This window comes from Eurosta solidaginis, chromosome 4, assembly GCF_040869045.1.
Source record: "Eurosta solidaginis isolate ZX-2024a chromosome 4, ASM4086904v1, whole genome shotgun sequence".
NCBI lineage: Eukaryota > Metazoa > Arthropoda > Insecta > Diptera > Tephritidae > Eurosta > Eurosta solidaginis.
This window is the reverse complement of record NC_090322.1, coordinates 106339545-106355017: the sequence shown is the minus strand read 5'-3', so window position 1 is coordinate 106355017 and position 15473 is coordinate 106339545.

The following is a 15473-nucleotide window of genomic DNA, read 5'->3' as shown; positions in this document are numbered from 1 at the left end:
TGGACCAAGAGCAGCAAGTGGAAAAATATACAAAGAAATTCAAGATTGTGAAACATTTCATGTATGATCAGTGATGAATAAGAACGAGAATTATCTACAGATGTTAAATATTTATATCAAATGGCCAAAGCAATTTCAAATGGTGCTGTTTCAGTGGATTTAGCTAACATAAAACCAGGATCAGTTGTACATTCTCGATGGCTAACCAAAGCAAGCAGGGTATTACGTCTATATACAACAACTAATACACCATCGGAAAATTTGAAAACTATCAGTTTATATTATTGGAATTTATGTGCCAATGTATTTCAATGTAAAATACTATAATTCTGTTGTATACGGCAGTGTACTTTTTATCAAAGTTTATTCGTTGGACACGATACCTACCACGTAATTTACTTAATATTGTAGATGGTGTAATCCAAAATAATTCATATTACGCTCATCCAAAAAACATTTTATTAATAATGTTATTTGATGATAGAAAAGCCATACGTGATAGAGCTATCAAACAAATTTTATACTATCGAGAAAAAATGCTTGATCCAACTGAACTCAGAGTTTACAAAAAATATAATATCAATTTTAATGCTGCAGATTATACTGATATGATTGATCTGAATGACGATAATTTACTATCTGAACCGGCATTCACAAGAAATATTCCATCTTAATATTCCAATGCATATACAAGGAACAGAAAGATATGTACAGTTGTTAACATCTGTTTCCAAATGTGTTATAGAAAAAAAACGTGAAGGTGTTATGGCTGTTACAGCAGAAAGTCGTGAAAAACATCCACGATTTGAGAGCAAAAAAGATTAAAAAATAATCGAATAATCTTCAGCAAAGTACTATTTAAAGGCCGATGATAAGAATATAATAAAAAATAATAACATAACATTACTTTTATTTTGAAAAATACGTTGAAATGGTCAATTCTAAGTAAAAAAATATTTTTTTAAATAAATTACATTAAAATTATAAAAAATGTGTTTTTTGCTTATAACTTGAATATATAGGTTTTTATTGAACATTTTTTCTACTAAAACGAATTCGAAAAAAGAAAAACTGTCTGAATGAAAGTTGTTGGAAATGTTCTGAACTTATTTTAGCTGTAAAGAAAAAAAAAATGTCCATAAGAAATTTGTTAAAAATGATAATATAGTAGTTAAAAGTTCATACTCCGTATATATCATGTGTTAAAGATATGTTTTTTTGGTGGCAGGTTTAAAAGAAATTGGTATTTTTGCTTTTGTTCTATTTATAGAACTACAAAGAATTAACCAATGTTGTCTATTTGTATGAATTAAGTGGGGATTGCCCTAATTGCTTTTAAATGCATGAACACATTTATTTGAAGAAATTTTTTAGTTTTAGTTATTTATTAATTTGGGAAATATTTAAACAATGTGACATCAGGACGCACAAGGCGACAGCTGTTTCCATTATATGTACCTTGTAGATCTCTTCAGGACTTTATTCTAGTCAGCACACACATGATGCTTGAAACACAATGCCCTGCAGCCGCGAAATATATATACATAGATAGATTTATTTCTTTCGTCGCCACCGGCCAAAACACGTTCAAAAATTTGGGAGGGATATCGAAAGACTTGTTTCGGTATCATTATTAATAAACCGCCAACTATCGATTAATATTATAAAGGTAATTAGCACAAACATTTGTTAAATTTAAGTTTTTTCAATCAATGTTTTCAACTAACCGGCGTACGACGCTGTCAAAAATTTAAGCTCATGCAAGCTTATGGAAACGTACGTAACGTGCGCCGTATATATGTAATTATGTTAACTGTATTTTTAAATTAAAGGGTTATAATATTAATGTTCGCCCCCTGGATTAAGATTCCTGAGAACCAAACGTGTCTTCCGATACAGCTCTTAACACTTTGGGCGTATTTTAGCAGTCAAGGCTAAACAAAGAATTAAAAAATTTTTAATTGTTTTCACCTTTATATCTGTAAATGGCCACTCTAAATAAAAAGCATCAGAAAATTTCGCCCGGCATTGTGTTTTGAGTAGACGAAATATAATTTGAAAAATGTCATCGCCCGACGCGGCGTATATCGTCGTCGCTCGACATTGTGTTTCAAGCATGAGTGTGTCCTAAACCTTTTCTCTGATAGCGAATAGCTCATGTGCATTAGCGAAAAATATAGAAATATGCTGCACGTGTGTGTAAATACGAACCCGGGTTTTTTCAAAAAAATTAATAATATTTTCTAGAAATCTTTCAGTTTCTGTGTTAAATAAGAAGTTAATATTTTGTGCTACACTACTTGGTGTGATAAAGTTTTTGGTTTTGTGCAAATTGTAGTTCATTTTCAAAAATAATTTTGTGTTCTGCAGTTTTTTTACATTGTATATTTGTTGCTGTTGAAAGGCGCTTTTTTTGTTGTTGTATGCACAATTATTGTGTTTTATCTTCTTTTGTTAACACAGCTGTTTGCGTTTTCGGTTGTTGGCCGGCATAATACAGTACATCTAAAACTGCTGGCTCAGGGCTTTGTTGCTTCTTTATTGGTCTCCGCCCTTTTTTTATCATTTTAAATTTGTTTTATTAGTATGTAGTAAAATGTTGTGCTCATTTGAAAATTTCCAAGTAAAAAGCGATTCCCAAGGTTATGTGGTATGCTGGCTTTGTGATGCGCTGGCCCATGTTAAGTGTGCCGGTTTGACATGTAAGATTGGAACATTGGACATCATAAATGATCAAAAGGGTCTACATTGGCCATGTTTGAAATGCCGTTCGCCTGAAGTTTCAGGAAAACAAGCCACTATCTGCTAAAACGTGCGTGTTGTTACCGATCAGCTTACTGGTTATTTTCTACAATGATTGCCGGTTGCCAACACGGATTTCGTAAGGGTACATCAACTGTCACCAATTTACTTGAACTCACAACTCTTGTATCAATTGGATTTAGAAAATGCAAGCATACGGACGTTATTCATACTGATTTCAGTAAAGCGTTTGAAAAACTTTGTCAGTCGTTACTTATCCATAAACTTAACCAGCTTGGATTTTAACCGAGTCTCACTCGGTGGAACTCCTCTTATCTTCTTGGCAGGACCCAACGAGTGATTTTTAAGAATACGCTATCCGATGTCACAGATGTGTCCTCCGAAGTCCCTCAAGGTAGCCATCTTAGCCCAATTCTGTTTTTGTTATTATTAATGCTATCTCTACAATAATTGAATCCTCCACAATTTTGATGTATGCTAATGACGTAACGCTTTTTAAATCCTATTTGTCGTCCGAAGATAGGAAGTTATTACAGTCAGATCTAAACTTCCTAGTTACTATTTAAACAACAACCCTCTAATCTTAAAGAAATGTACATACTTGTGTTTTTCACGTAGCACGCCGCAGCTTTTATACAATTAACAATTATAATCTTGAGCAAGTGTATGAGTTTGCTGACTTAGGGGTTGCGATGGATAGCAAGCTTAGTTTCAACCTTCATATTAATAAGGCTAGAGGTGTGTTAGCATCCGTTTGTCAAAAGAATTTAGCGATCGTTATGTTACGAAAACTCTTTTCCCAACATTCGTTAGACCAATAATAAAATATGGATCGATAGTCTGGCATCCGCGTTATGAAGTTCATGCAGATAGGTAAGAATCAATTCGAAAACAGTTTTTATTTTCGCCTTAAGGGATTTTCAATGGGATTCTTTGTATTATAACCCCTTATACCAATCGGCTAAAACTTGTGAATCTTCCTATCCTTACAAGTGGTAAAGAGATGCTTGGAATAATGTTTATGATCAAATTAGTGAACGACTTGGTTTCTAGTCCCATTTTACTAAGCGAAGTAAACTTTAATGTTCCATCTCGATCAACTAAACATTTAGACCCCTTTTCCTGAAACAATGTAGAACCAATTTTGAATTAAATGGGCCGTTCCGCAGTCTATGTCAGGAATATAACTCTCATTCAAGCATAATCGATAGTTCGGAATCACTTTTTAGCATCAAACAATATATTCTTTCCTCTCTTAATAATTAGCAATTCACATATCTTACTAACCTGATTATTATTCTTTTCTATTTATTTGTCAGTAGTACTAAACCTACCTTTCTGATGTTTTACTTTGCTGATGAGTTTAACAATTCTCTGTAGCTAAGCAGTTTTAGATGTTGACGCTTAACAAATTCCTGCCTTTCAACGACTCGGCAAACAAAGAATACAAATCCGTGCGTCAAGCGGATGCGCCCCTTTGGAAAGTAAAACCAATAGGAATAATAATAACCATTATGAAAAAAGTGGTTTTCAAACTTTTTGAAACCGTAGCCCAAAAATGGGTTCCGAAAAATATGGCGACCCATCACGGCTACCAATATTTCGACATTGATAATATTCTTTCCAGTTCAAGTTACATAAACTTGCAATATTACACACGACTTGGAATGGAGAAAGCGTACTTGCCTAGAAGGTTTAATGTAGTACCTTGATGGTCCTTTGTTACCAGAACGTAACGGCAAAGGACATTAAAATCGACAACACTCACCAAAAACTTTTGGGAATTTCTTTATTGTTAATACAACAACAACAGCTTGAGCTGCAATAATATCGACGTTGAAATGGGCTTATCCAATATTCGATATTTTTTCCTGTTGATACTGTTACGAATATTAGCAAAACTAAGGAGTGCTGCCATCTCCAGGCCGATGCTAAGCAGTGACGTGAATTCACATCAATAATTCAATCATTATGTATCTACATAAACGAATCAATAATTGCGTCTACACATATGTACACATTCCGACGAGCAACATTTACATACAAGGCAGCGAGAGATGAGATGTCACACACAGATGAATTTACTTATACGCTTATGTGTGTGCGGGAGACTGTAAACTACAAACTCACATATGTACATTTGAGAAGCGCTAAAAAGTAGACAATTGTAAACAAGTAGAAACTATATGAGAACTATACACACACGAATATAGTTGGTAAGTTCTGGAAATGGAAGAGCCTAGAAGTATGCAGCGTAAACTATAAAAGCGGGGCAGGCGAGTAAAAAGTAATTCAGTTTGAGTTGAGCTATCAATCAGTTTGATTAAGCACGCGATCTGGCGACCAATAGTAGAGTTTCATTTGAGTTATCAATCAGTTTGGTTATTAAGCCAGCGAGTAGCAAAGTATAAGTGTTATTGTGAAGTACTTAATAAAGGCCATTTTTCCATCATTCAATATTGGAGTTATTTATTCAACAGTTTAGTGATTCGAACTTAGCAGAGGATTGCAAATAAGAGGATTTGCGGCAGATTCGTTACAATACTATTAAAATATTCTAACCTCACAATATTTGTAAACAAAACATCAACAAATTATACCATTTGCAACGTCATGGAAAATACGCAACATCACAAGCCATAGCTTATTTTTTCAACATTGAATTGCAAATCAGCAACTGGCAATACAAAAAAAGGGGAAAGAAAAACTTAAAAAGAAAAAAGTTATTCACATTATAGTAAAAGGTGTGTTTTTGCAGTCTAAGGTTCGAATAACTCAAAAACTTGAAGTGCAGGAACTGTTTTGACTCAGAATCGGTTTCACCACGTCCAAACCTTCCGACATAATATAATCCTGTTTCTGGTGACCAAATTTGTTTGGATTTTTGTCGGCCTTCCATATAGCAGAAAAAGGCGTTCATCGCAGATTTAGACACGAATATCTCGAAACCGTGAACAAATTTAGAAAATCTGATATCCGATTAAGGTTCTGCGCCCTAAGAAACCAATAAAAAAAACTTTGCCACGGACTTGTTATATTTCTTTTCCTTGGTGTAACGCTTATTTTGTTCTTAAAAGGGGGATATTTCTGGAAGATTCAAATTTTTTAAATGTATATCAAAATGTTATTTTCAACAATCCCGGAATTAAAGTCCATATGTGGGACTTAAAAAAGACCAGGATCCCGAGATCATCATCCTTTAAGCGTATCACGATGTATAAACTAAAAAAAAAGTCGAAAATGTGCACCCGGGTTTGAACACTAACCTTATGAGTTCAAGAAATATAAAAAATAAATGTTCGGCAGCCTGTATAAGCAGCGAAATTATGCATTTCTTTATGCTATCTATATCTAATTTTCGATTTTCACTATTGCACTGTGGTAAATACTAAAAAAGTGGAAATTTATTTTTATCTTAATTCGTCTTTTATATATGGCTCGAATGAAGGGCGACCGTTTTAGGAAAGCGTCGACAAAAATTTAACGTGGCTATGTAGGCTAATAACTTATTCGGAAGAATTTTGCCCTCAATGCACACCTTTACAACAATGTAACACTTATTGATCAAAAATTATAAAATAGATAAGTTTAAAGACAAAAATAATTTCGCGGCTTTACACGGTCCTGGGAAAATTTTATTTACATTTTTGAAATCTTGTGGAATTAAGTATTTGAAGTGAGGTATATTTTCAACTTTTTTTTAAGTTATGCGCTATTATGTAGAGATATTATTTGAATAATACGATTTCTTGTATTAGATTCCGCATCGCGATTGTCTTGTTACTTGAAAAATGGGACCGACAAAAAAATTAGTTGATGAACTCTGGCATAGAGTATTACAATTAATTTTCTACAGCTCGTTGTAGCTATCATCGCTTGCTCAAGCAAGAATTATGGATCATTAATTGCTAATGACAGCCCTGCACAGCAAAATAAAAATTTTTTTTTAATGTTAGCTGTGTTTTTTTTTTACATCTATAGACGCTTACGCTTAAACTTTATATGGACTGCTAAGCGTCAAACTTTAAATACACCTCTGAAATTGCTGCGCATAAAATTAGTACTACTAAATTTCAATACGCATTATATTCAGATGTAACTGAAATATGTGTCTATGTTTCACCTCTACACTAATTCTATGTATTTCCTCTTAAAATGGTGCGTGTCCACAATTGTTGTTGTTGTTGTTGTTGTAGCGATAAGGTTGCTCCCCGAAGGCTTTGGGGAGTGTTATCGATGTGATGGTCCGTTGCCGGAAACAGATCCGGTACGCTCCGGTAACACAGCACCATTAAGGTGCTAGTCCCACCATCTCGGGAACGATTTATATGGCCACATTGAACCTTCAGGCCATCCCTCCCTCCCCACCCCAAGTTCCATGAGGAGCTTGGGGTCGCCAGAGCCTCGTCTGTTAGTGAAACAGGATTCGCCGCGGATAGGTGAGGTTGACAATTGGGTTTGGAGAAGCTGTATATTGCGCTGGTATTTTTGTCGTCTTTTACGACAGGCATACCTACCGCGGGTATATTCTGACCCCCTAACCCGCTGGGGAACGTGTCCACAATTCATCGCAACTGATTCAGCTATATGTTATACACTATGGCCATCAGAGGGTTGTGTCTCCGCTTTTCGGTGCACCCTGTGCTGTAACTAGTTGTTTAACCAATGCCGCTAGATGGATCTCCTGAGCATTATCTAAGCGAGGATAAGCGTTTTTTTACGCGCAAACGTAAACATATATGCGTGTAAAAAAACACGTCTGTTATTGACATCAATATTATATATAAAAAAAAATTTGTTACGTTAATATCGAAATCGAAAACACAAAAAAATTAGAATTTTTTGTTGTTATATCGGCCTACTGATTTGTAAGATCGCGGGTTCGAATCGAGCTCAAGGCCTAACAATAATTTTTTATCATTATATTGTTATGATAAATTTTTTCTTAATTGAAAAAATTTTTAAATTAGAATAGAAGAAAGAAAAAATTTTTAGACAACTGCCAAAGCTCGTTGTATAGATCCATTTCGGGAACTGCTAAATTCCTTCATCGGCAATGTTTAGGCTATCCTAAAAAAAATTTAGTGTTTCTTTGATTTTTCGAAGTTTGAGCTTTTTTTTAAAGAAATTTTATATGTAAAAAATACTCAAACTCGAAAACAAAATTTTTTTGAGATTGTTTATTGATATCAGCAAAACAAGGTTAAAGTCAAGACGCAATAAAACCAGACAGGTGATCTCAGTAGTATAACAACCAAAAATTTGACAGCCCTCATAATCTGGTAACAAATTGTATAGTAGGAAGAGAACATTTTTGGTACTATTTTACTACCTTAGCAATGTAATATGCAGAAAAGGGTGAAACTCGATATATATATCAACATTGGAAACGGGAACACTAAAGAAAAGAGAAAACAGTGGAAATGGGAATTTGGAGGCAAGTCGGAAAAGTAAAAAGAACAAGACAAAGATGGAGATTAAGAGTAAAAGTAAGAATAAGGGTAATAGTTTGTGACAAGGTAGTAAAAAGGGGTTAACAGGAAGATTAAAAATAAAGATACGATTAAGGGTATTGGTGAGAGATAGACTTGGATAGGAGCAAGAGCGGGATGAGTGAGAGTAAAAGTGGAAAGATTTACGGAAGAATGAAAGGGGTAAGGAAATTGAATGAGCCGAATAAGGTAAACTAGAAAATGCAGAGGGAGAAGAAATAAGAAGGAGGAAGACGGTTAGATAGAGGAGAGGCGGTGGATAGATAGAGAAATTCAGAACAATGTCTGTTGGGTTTGATCATACGGCTATTTCATGTTTGTCTAAATGTCTCCAAGAATAGCCAGAGATGTTTAAAATAAGCTGATTTTTTTCCATCAGTTAAAGCTCTGATTTATTGAATCATAGTTGCCGTAAAACCTCTTCCGCTTTATATTTTTACAGCATCCACCTCTTTTCTGCTTTGAGCCTACTTCAGCGCTTGGGTTACATAAATAAATGTTGGGTCTTGGGACCCTATACCGCCAATCCCGAGCTTTCGTATATCCTTCACATTACTTCATATTTTAGAAAGGCTTTAATGAATTATTTTTTTATAATACTGAAAAAATCAGTGCTGCAGATAAGTCAAGAAGCAACACTTCAATTTATGAGGGCGAGTTTTGTCAAATTCGTCTCCATTTTGTAACATTGGCTTTAACTGTCTCATTTTATTGCATCATGGGTTAAAATTATTGAAAAACCAATGAAAACAAAAATATTTTGATCCCAATAACCTTATTATGCAGCCTAAGTTCATATACCGTAGAACATTTCCTATTTTTTTTATCCGGCATAGCATAAATTTGTTAAGTTTAATTTCCCCACTGCAGATCTCGGAAGCATAGCCTTCTATTTCTTAATGTAGCGATAAAGACATTGCCCGAAAGTTTTGGAGAGTATTATCCATGATGATGGTCCTTTGTCGGATATTGATCCAGCACAATCCAGAAAGAAGCACCGATATGATAACGTCGAACCTTCTAGGTTTGTGAATTTTAGTCGCCTCCCTTCTTGTGCACGCCTCACACTGCGATGCGGCTATACTTTCTATCTTTGCGTCTGGAAGATAATGGCGTTTCTGCTCTCCAACTGTCAAACACAATATCAGTTACAACATTAAAAGTTTATATACATTTCCGGCCTCCACTAAAGAGTTCAACCAGACAAAGTTTGTCTGCCGATATTATATCATCAATGGATGATAATAACGTCATGTGCGTAAAAAATATAAAAACAAATGTAAGGCGCGATAACCTCCGAACGGATGTTAGGCCTAGCTTCTCTTATAATTTGCGTTGTGCTCCTTTTAATTTTTCCTACAAATTGGCGGGACGGGATCTACTTGTTTTATGCCGACTCCGAACGGCATATGCAAGGCAGATGGGTTTTCACTGAGAGCTTTTCATAGCAGAAATACACCCGGAGCGCTTGCCAAACACTGCCGAGGGGCGACCCCGCTTAGAAAAATTTTCTTATAATTGAAAAACCTTATTTCTAAAAATATTTGATGTTGCTTTTCCCGGGGTTTGAACCCAGGGCATCCGGTGTGGTAGGCGGAGCACGCTACCATCACACCACGGTGGCCGCCGCAAAAAAGATACAAAAGCTAAAAAAAAAGGTTAAAATCGTTCTGGTCCGCTATTAGTTAATCTCTCCACAAAACGTCCAATGCCTAAGTCGATAAAAAATCTACCAATTTTAATGAAATTCATTAAGAACATTGTTTATAGCACAACAACTGTTGTATAGCCTCTTACAGAACTCGATATTTTCATATGTACTAAGAATTTTATTTCAGCTTTTATATCATTTATTGTTTATGACGTTTCTCTTTAAATGTATCTTCAATATATACATACATATATGTTCGGTTACGCCGAAACCTAAAACTTCCTTACTTGCTTTCTACTAAATTTAAAATAAACGATCTCATTAAAAAAAAATTCAAAATATCTTCGCTTTTTGAAAATGTTCCGAAGTACTCACTTAGATCGAGTATACTCAATACTTTTTTCTGAATATACTACCATCGATATTTCGATCCAAGTACTTTAAATGAGTACAGCTATCGATACTTTTTCTAAAAGTTCTACCCCTAGTCTGCCGTCCTAAAAAGGATGTGGGTATGCGTTCTTATTGAAACTGACATATACACTTACGGGCAAAAAAAAACCGAGGAAAATTGTTTCCCTGTTACGCCGTTTCTACAGTAACTACAGCTTCGTAACGAAACTTTTTAGTTATTGTGATTAACATCGACAATTTCTTAACTCATTAGGTGGTATCTTAAGACGAGAAAGCTAGAAAGTCCCTAGCAGTTTCCGTGAGAGCAACAATATTTCATAAAAGTAATAGTTTTATCCTTAATGAAAAAATTTATCCGCGGAATTGAAGGATAGTATAAACATAAAAATTAGAATCGCGACGGTACAGCGTCTCTTGAGGAAAAATAATTTGATGGCCCATGGCTAAAGAAAAAATGCTTTCCACCACAAAAAAGCGATCCCGCACGCTAGCTGATATTACGAAAACATAAATTTGTCAGGGAACGATTGGTTATAATTCATATTCTCTTATGAGTGCAAAATAAATTTTATTCAGTTAAGGTTCGCGATGCGTAGTAAGGCCCAAAATTCAGGAAGATTTAGTTAAAACTGCGTTAAGGCAACAGTGAAGGATTGCGTATATAATGGTGTGGTACACATTAAAAACATAAAGAGTTGTTTAGATTTTGTCAATGGGGAGTTAAGCTAACTCCGCCGCCTACACCCAGCATACACGACGGCATCATACTGTTACGAATATTAGCAAAACTAAGGAGTGCTGCCAGCTCTAAGCCAATGCTAAGCAGTGACGTGAATACACATCAATAATTCAATCATCATGTATCTACATAAACGAAACAATAACTGCGTCTGCATATATGTATCATGTACGTATACGAGCAGCGGAGGGTCAATGCACAAATACATGCATATATGAGATACTCCTATAAGTATGCAATGAGAAAAACTATAAAATTGTGCAATTGTAGTTACAGCTGAGAAGTTTGAGAGCTACTGGACTAGTAGATTCTAGAAGCGACTAGAAGATGCGAAGGTTGAAATCAAAGAGTATAAAAGGCGACAATTGTAGAGGCGCTGGAATTCAGTTTGATTTGAGTTGTCAAGCAGTTTCGACTAAGACGCTATCTAGCGAGCAAGAGCAGTATTATTTTGAATAGTAGAGTTTCATTTGAGCTATCAATCAGTTTGGTTATTAAGCAAGCTATTCGTTGCACAGTTTGAGTGTTATTGTGAAGTACTTTAATAAAGGCCATTTTTCCATTATTCAAAATTGGAGTTATTTATTCAACAGTTTAGCGATACGAACCTAGCAAAACGGCAAATAAGAGGATTGCAAGTAAAATTCGTTACAATTGGTGTCAGAAGAGGAATTGTTGAATAAATTCCGAAGATTGGGAATACAACTTGGACATGGCAAAGTTCAGTGAATTGAAGATCCAGCAACTGAAAAAGGAGTTGGAGAACCGTGGATTAAATAAAACCGGCAATAAGATCGAACTTCAAGCACGGCTACGAGAGGTAATGGAGTCGCAAGGAATTGATGTGGACGAGTTTGTCTTTTATCCTGATGGGGACGAAACAACAACAAAAATTGAAGAGAAAAACGAAACAGCGCAGACAGTTACGAGCACAGACTTGAACATGATATTGGCTGCAATAACTGCTCAAACATCGACAGTGGCATCTCAGCTGGAATCGCAGGAGACACGTTTAACATCCAAGATGGAAGAACAGAAAACGTATATGTCATCACAATTGGAATCACAGGAGGCACGCATTTCAGAAATGTCGACACAGATTACATCCAAGATGGAAACTCAGCTGGAATCGCAGGAGAACCGTATAACAGCGAAGATTGAAGCACAAGAGGCACGTATAACAGAAATGTCATCACAAATATCCACAAATATGTCATCACAGCTGGAAGAACAAAAGACATATATGGCAACCCAACTGAAAGAACAAGAGACGCGCATAACAGTACAAGTAGAAGCACAAGAGGCGCGTATATCATCAAAACTCGAAGCGCGCATGGACGAAAAAATAATGCAGTTTGAAGAAAAATTAGAGGCAGAGGTGGATGCGTTGAGAGGTCGTATACAGGAATTGCAACTTAATCGGCCGGCTGCTTTAGCGAGTAATACGAAGGTAAAAACTCCATCTTTTGACGGTTCTGTTCCTTTCCAGGTCTTCAAGCTACAGTTTGAGAAGACCGCAGTAGTGAACAACTGGAATGCGGTAGATAAAGTTGCTGCACTGTTCGTGGCATTGAAGGGGCCAGCAGTGGAAATCCTACAGACGATTCCCGAAGGAGAGCGGAACAATTATGAAGCATTGATGGCTGCTGTAGAACGACGTTATGGAAGCGAGCATAGAAAACAGATATTCCAAATTGAGTTGCAAAACCGTCACCAAAGAGCGAATGAGACTTTACAGGAGTTTGCCTCGGATGTTGAAAGGTTGGCTCATCTCGCAAATGCGGACGCACCCGTGGAATACACTGAAAGGGTAAAAATCCAGAGTTTCATAAATGGCATACGAGACGTGGAAACGAAGCGAGCTACATACGCAAACCCAAAGCTGACATTTGCTGAAACGGTATCACATGCATTGACTCAGGAAACGGCCTCACTATTGAGTAAACCAGCATACAAAGCTCATCGTGTGGAAGTGGAAAGACCAGATTGGGTAGACACAATTTTGGAAGCACTGAAGGGATCACAACAGAAGAATGCCGGAGTTATTAAATGTTTCAAGTGCGGGAAGACCGGTCACATTGCCCGTCATTGCGATCTTGATCCTAGTAGTTCCAACAATGTGGGTGGCCGTAAACGCAAAGCTGGAGAAGATGAGCAAGAGCGAGTAAGAGGTAGAGATCGAGAGCTAGATCCAGCTATTGAATGCCCTGTGATATCTGTGTTGCAAATTGGTAGAAAATCGAGCAGTCTTACCGTCAGAGGGAATGTGGATGGTAAAGAACGTGTACTGACTGTAGATACGGGCGCATCTCATTCCTTGATCCGATCTGACTTGGTCAACAGGAGAATAAAACCGTTACCTGGAGCAAGCGGTCACTGGCGAGTATAACCAAGTTCAGGGAGAAGTGATATGTGAAGTTTTGATTGGGAAGGTCACGGTTCTACACAAATTCGTTGTGGCGAAGATCGTTGAAGAAGTCATATTGGGAGTGGACTTCTTGGTTGACCATGACATTAAGATCGATATGCAGAGAAGGGTGATGCGTTATGAGAACCAGGATATACCACTTAACTTCAGTTTGCGGAAAGGATTCAGTAGTAATCGAGTACTGGTGGAGAAGACTGGACAAAAACCACGGAAGTCAAAGGCAAAGGTTAATAGGTCGAATGGGCCAAATAAAGCAAAACCAAAAGTACCTGCGAGAGAAACACAGGCATTGACAAAACCTAAAAGACGCAGCAAAACCAAGCAAAAAATTTCCGAGAAAGAATGCGAGGGTAGTTTCAAGCCGAAGCGCACTACTCTTGTGAAACGTGGGAACGATACTGATTATGCGAAGCCAATCCGTCAAGCGCAAGCTCTGCGAAGTAGTTCATTGGCCAAGCAACAGAGTGTGAGGGAACGATCCAGGATAATGAGTAGTAAAGTGAAACACAGGTACGACAAGGAAAATAATTTGGAAGGTTTCCGGGAGGGAGATTTGGTACTGCTATACAACCCTCACCGGCGGAAAGGTGTTCCATCCAAATATCGGTGCAGTTGGGAAGGCCCGTACAGAGTTGTGAAGATGATCAGTGATGTCGTCTACCGCATACAAGCAATTGAGAAATCACGAAAGAGAAGAATGGTACATTTGGCGAGGCTAGCAGCGTTTAGATCGAGAGATTTGTCTGATCGGGACGATCAGACTTAGGTGGAGGGCAGTGTTACGAATATTAGCAAAACTAAGGAGTACTGCCAGCTCTAAGCCGATGCTAAGCAGTGACGTGAATGCACATCAATAATTCAATCATCATGTATCTACATAAACGAAACAATAACTGCGTCTACATATATGTACCATGTACATATACGAGCAGCGGAGAGTCAATGCAGCGATAACAATTATAAACATACTTTCAAATGAATAAGAATATTGACAGTTGTCAAACAAAACATAAAAATCAAATACAACAAAAAATCACATCCTCTTCTTTGTTCATAATATACAGACGGCGGATTGAAATGCAAATGCACCTGTTCGTTGGCTAGTGATTCCGCTACTTCTTTTAAATATGCTTCAGACATAATTAGCTGTTGTAATTCGTTCATCTTTCGTTTAGCACCATGGAATGTAGTACCATTGTCAGAGTACAAATCTGTAGGTTTGCCTCTACGGGCTATGAACCGACGAAAGGCAGCTAAGAAAGCGTCGGCCGTAAGGTCGCTTACTAATTCAATGTGTAGCGCCTTTGTAGAAAAGCAAACAAATATAGAAAACCACGCCTTTCCAACCTTTGGGCTTCGTCCCCGCGAAATCTTAATAGGAACGGGTCCAGCATAGTCGAGTCCACAATGAAGAAAACAACGGCTGGGTTGCACTCGTGGTGAGGGGAGATCTGCCATGAGTTGAGTGCTGGTAATACGTCGCTGCATAAAGCACCTCTTGCATGAGAAAACTACTTTCCTCACCAGATTCCGGACACCAAGTATCCAGTAACGTTGGCGCAGATGTGTGACAGTAGCTTCTACTCCGGTATGGAGGTACGCTTCATGGATGTAGCGAACTAAAAGTAGTGAAACAAAAGAACATTTAGGCAACAAAATAGGATACTTAGTATTATAGTTGACGTCTGCGTGTTTGATGCGTCCACCGACGCGTAATAGGCCGTTCTGATCTATGAACGGTGTGTACCGTATCAACGATGATTTTTGTGTCAATGGTTTTTTATGTTGTAATAATTGATATTCAGCATGAAATATCGTCTGCTGGACGTGCTTAATGACGAGATTGGCTCCGCGTTGTAGCTCAGAAGAACTCAGCCATCCAAGGCGTTCACTTTTTCTGACAGATCCGAAGCGTAGACAATAGGCAACAACGCGAATAAGACGAATCCACGATGATACTCTGTTCAGCAGCTTGTCAATAACGTC